Source organism: Ovis aries, chromosome 7 (assembly GCF_016772045.2).
Source record: "Ovis aries strain OAR_USU_Benz2616 breed Rambouillet chromosome 7, ARS-UI_Ramb_v3.0, whole genome shotgun sequence".
In the NCBI taxonomy this organism is placed as follows: Eukaryota; Metazoa; Chordata; class Mammalia; order Artiodactyla; family Bovidae; genus Ovis; species Ovis aries.
The window spans coordinates 56,434,286-56,439,755 of record NC_056060.1 but is presented as its reverse complement, the minus strand read 5'-3'; positions in this window follow the sequence as shown (position 1 = coordinate 56,439,755).

The window sequence follows — 5,470 nt, the reverse complement described above, 5'->3', positions numbered from 1 at the left end:
TCAGACAATTATTTTGCCTTCTTGCTTTCATTTTACTGTGGGATGGCTTTGATCACCACATCGTGTACAAAGTTGTAAACCTCTGTCCATAGTTTTTCAGGCACTCTATCAGATCTAATCCTGTGAATCTAATTGTCACTTAGACTATATAATCATGAAGGATTTAAGTCATACCTGAATGACCTTGTGGTTTTCCCTACTTTCTTCAATTTTAAGATTGAGTTTTTCAATAAGGAGCTCATGATCTGAGCTACAGGTCCTGTTTTTGCTGACAGTATAGAGCTATTCCTCCTCGGCTGCAAAGAATACAATTATTTGATTTTAGTTCTGGCCATCTGGTGATGTCATTGTGTAGAGTCATCTCTTGTGTTGTTGGAAGAGAATGTTTGCTGTGACTAGTGCATTCTCTTGGCAAAAATCTATTAGATATTGCCCTGGTTCATTTGTACCCCAAGGACAAACTTCCCTGTTACTCGAGATATCTCTTGACTTCCTACTTTTGCATTTGACTTTGGGCTTCCCTGACAGCTCAGTTGGTAAAGAATCTGCTTGCAACCCCATAAACCTCAGCACACCAGGCTTCCCAGTACTTTAATAGGCTTGCCCAGACTCATAGGTAATCATGCTGGTTTGCGTAACTCTAACGTAGGTTTTTTTGGTGGCCCTGGAACCTGCTGAGGTGATTGTGGGCACAGTGAATTTACCTTGGTTGATTGGGTGGGTGGGGAGGCAGCCAAGAAAAATCTAAGGCAGGTGGTTGTAGGGCCAGAATACTCTACCTTAGGTGATTATTGGTGTTCAGGAAACTCTAACTTATGTGAGTGTGGAGGCCAGGAAATCATCTCTTAAGAGATTCTGGGGTCTAAAACTTAATTACTTTAGGTGATAGTGGCCTCAGGAAAGTCTAGCCGGGGTGGTGGTGGTAGGGAATGCTATCTAGGTGAACTGAGGGCCTAGAAATTCTGTATAAGTGATGTGGAAGCTCAGTGAAATCTCCCTTTAGGGCATTGTGAGGCTTGGAAACTCAAGTGTTTTCCTGAATTCAGGAAAGTATATCCGAGATGAGGAGGGTGGCTTAGAAAATTCTGTGTAGGTGATTGTGGGGTCAAACAAAAATCTAGCTGAACTAATGATGGGGCTGGGCTATTTGAACTTGGGGGACTGTGGTGGCTGGAAAAACTCTCCCTTAGGTGTTGTGGGCCTCAGAAGTTCTATAGTAGGTGACTGTGGCTTAAACTCGACCTAAGGGATTGTGGGGCTACAGGACACCCTAAATTAGGGGACTGCATGGGCTTCCTAGGTGGTACAGCGGTAAAGGATCTGCCTGCTAAGGCAGGAGATGCAGGAGACTCTGGTCTGGTCTCTGGGTTGGGAAGGTTTCCAGGAGGAGCAAATGGCAACACACTCCATTATTCTTGCCTGGCAAATCCCATGGAAAGGGGAGCCTGGTGGCCACAGTCCATGGGGCCACAAAGAGTCAGACACAACTGAGCTCACGTGGAGGCATGCACGCAAGCAACCCTACGTTAGGTAATGTTAGGAGCACAGAAAACTCTATCATAGGTTATTTGGGGAATTAGGAACTTGATTAGGTGATTGTGGGGACCCATGAAATAATACCTGGGGTGATGGTGGTAGACCAGGAAACTAGTGTGTGTTTGTGGGGGCCAGGAAACTCTTCATCAGTGGTTTTTCTGGACCCACATCTCTAACTCATGGAATTTGGGAGGCCCAGGAAATAAATTCTGGGTGATGGCGGGAGACCAAGAAACTTTTGTTGTTCAGTTACTCAGTCATGTCTGACTCTCTGCAACCCCATAAACCTCAGCACACCAGGCTTCCCAGTACTTTAATAGGCTTGCCCAGACTCACGTGTGTTGAACCAATGATGCCCTCCACCTATCTATTCCTCTGTCATCCCCATTTCCTCCTGCCCCCAGTCTCTCCAAGCATGGGGGTCTTTTCCAGTGAGTTGACACTTTGAATCAGGTGGCCCAAGTTTGGAGCCTCAGCATCAGTCCTTCCCATGAACATTCAAGGTTGATTTCCTTTAGGATGGACTGGTTTGATCTCCTTGCTGTCCAAGGGTCTCTTGAGAGTCTTCTCCAGCACCACAGTTCAAAAGCATCAAGTCTTCGGTGCTCAGCCTTCTTTGTGGTCCAGCTCTCTGATCGAATCTGTACACGACTACTGGAAAATCCATAGCTTTGACCGGAATGGACCTTTGTTGGCCAAGTGATGTCTCTGCTATGCTGTCTAGGTTTGTCATAGGTAACTTAGTTAATTTTGGGGGCCCATCCAAGTGTAGCTTAGGGGATTGTGAAGGCTCAGGAAAACTCTTAATGGTTTAAATGATTGAGATGCCCAGAACTGTACCTCATTTCATTGTGGGCCCCAAGAAACTACATCTTACGGGATTTCTGAGGCCTACAAAACTCTCCCTTATGATATTTTTGGGAGACGGAAACATCTGTGTTAGGGAATTATAAGAAAGAAAGGACTCTACATTGGGTTGTGGGTGCCTGGAAATTTTTCCTTGTTTGATTCTGGGGTGCCCCAAACTATTACCTTAGATAATGTGTGGGCCAAGAAAAATGTACCTAAGTTGATTGAAGGGGACCAGGAACTGGCGTGCTGCGATTCATGGGGTCGAAAGAGTCGCACACCACTGAGCAATTGAACTGAGGAAACTCTAGCTTCACTTATTGTGAGGGTTTTGGAGACTCTAGTTTAGGTGATAGTTGAGGGCCGGACAGTGTTCTTTGGATGATTGTGGGGGTCCAGGAAACCTACATTAACGATATTTTGGGAGGCCAAGGAACTTTACATGAAAAGGATTATGGGGATCAGGAAATTCTTACTGAGGTGATTGTAGGTCCTAGAAACTCTACCACAGGTGATTTGTGGGGCACTTGAAACTTACATTGGGATGTTGGGGGTCCAGGAAACTCTATCTTAATTTGTGGGGACCATGGAAACTTTACTGTAGGCGACTGTGGGTGCCCAGGAGACTCTGCTTTATGTGATTGTGGGAACCAGTCAACTCTAGTTGGTAATTTTGGGGGCCAGGAGACTACCTTAGTGAATTGTGGTACCTCAGCAAAATCTGCCTTAAGTGACTGTGGGAGACCAGGAAAGCTATCTAAAGTGTTTGTGGGGTTCCTGGGACTCTTGGCTAGGGATGGGGGGTGGGGGGCTGGGGGCTGGGGGGATGGGATGGGGGTGGGGGGTGGGGAAGAAATCCTCATGGGTTAGATGATTTCTAATGTTACTTAGATTCTCTGATTCTAAGGTGTAATTAGGGTTGTTATGCTTATCACAAGCTTGTTCTATGTTTCTTTTGCAAGAATGGATGTATTTGGAATCTGCAGAGAATTAAAATTCAAGATTTGCAACCATGTGGAGTTACTTGCATGTCCCCACACAGTAAGGCACGAGAACTCTTATAGAGGCGAAAAGGAATCTGGGAGAGCTAGAGTAAACAGGAGCCACGGGTTTTCACTGGCTAAGTTTTTGCCAGGAAAGAAGAGTCCAATGTGTGGGCTCAGGAAATTTGACTGTAGGACTCCAGGAAATTCCTCCTTGGTGAAGGTAGGGACTATGGAAACTCCATCTTAGGAGATTGTGTGGGGCCAGGAAACTCTATTTATGTCCACCTTAGGTGTTGTGGAGGGTGGGGCTGAGAAGAAAAACAGCTCGAGAGGGGTCCAGGAAGCTCCCAGCTATTTTGTGACTGCAGCTCTGCTGCTCCTCTTGCTTCTGTTCTAACTTTTGTGGCTCCCTTGCCAGAACTCTAATTTCTTAAAACTGTAATTGTGCTTTTATCCACTGGAAAAAAGCTAGAGTCAGAGGTTTGGGTGTTTGAGACTGGCCTTGGTGCTTCACTGTTTCTTTGATGCCCAGCCAACTTCCAGGCACTACTCCCTCTTTTGCAGCTTCTGATCTTGGCAGTATTCCATGGTTTTCTGGGAGAGAAAGTTCAGTTTTTGGAGATACACTTTATTGCCTGAAGTGGGCTGAAAATCTCTCAGTTCTGCTGGATTCCTCTGTCAATTTGTTCCCATTGACATTAAATCTGGAAACTCCATACTGCTGAAGACACCATCCCAATTTTCTATTGATTACTGTAGTGTCTTTCCAGCAGTCTTTGAGAAGAAAGGAGGAGATTAATATATATTTAGTTGATTTTCTATTATCAGTATGGACACTTGCAAGTAATTTGTGATTAAAAATGATAGCAGAAACATAAAAGGATAAAAAGCTGTTTCAGCCCATCAAACCTAGTCTTCCTAACAAAATAAAAATTTTAAGAGTCAGATGAATACAGATGTAAAATCTTAATGTAAAATGCAATTCAGCATGTAAGTACCATCTGCTGCTAAAAGGAACCAGGTTTTCTTGGAGAAATGACTTTCCCTTCTTGGTATCTGTTTTTATCAGTATGGGCTTATGGGATTTTACCCTTTATTCAATGGGTTGTAATCATGTCTTATCTTTATTAATTGATGCTCAAGTTGTCCCAAATTTTGCCAGTGGGTGCCTCTTAGAGAAAAAATGAATAAAGAGGAAGACAACAGAACTGTGAACTTGGAATCCATCAACTAAGGATCTTTAAGACTGTACTGGTTATAATTATATCCTTAAGCATTGTGCTCTCAATATTTATAAGTCTAAATGAAATATCCTGGAAATAAAATAATACATAAGAAATAAAAGAACAATTTTTTTTTAAAAAAACTTCTAATGACCAAGTTGCCTGAGCCATTGTTGGATCATGCCTGATGATACTTGAGTGAAGGAAACGATTTTCTTGGGGAGTTTGGGCCTGTTTGTTACAGCACAAATGCAGAGATTGTCAACATACTGTACTTTCTTAAATGGGTTTCTTTTAACTTAACCACCAGTGAGGAAACTGAGTTCCAATGAATGTAGGCATTACAAATTGCAGGACTTGGGGAAGGGGTCAGGGACTGATGAAGACCATTAATTCTGTCTGTACATTTTCCTCAGAAGAACCACACCATTGTATGCTTTTGACTTAAAGATAAATGTAACATTTCAATTTTGGAATGATATAGATATACCTCTAAAACAAAAATCTGAGCACTTTTAAATACCAGAAAGGCTTTGTGCAAGGTGACTAAAGATAGATACCACAACTCTTCCAAAATAAATTTTAAAGTCAGTGAGAGCTTATTTGATTGAAGTATAGTTGATTTACAATACTGTGTTAATATCTGCTGTACAGCAAAGTGATTCAGCTATACGTACATTATTTTTCATTTTTTTATTATGGTTTATCCCAGGATACTGAATATAGTTCTCTGTGCTATACAGTAGGACCTTGTTGCTTGTCCATTCTATATGCAGTATTAATAGTTTGCATCTGCTAATCCCAAACTCACAACCCATCCCACCCTCATAGCCCCTCTCCCTTGGCCACCACGAGTCTATTCTCTGTCCGTGCGTC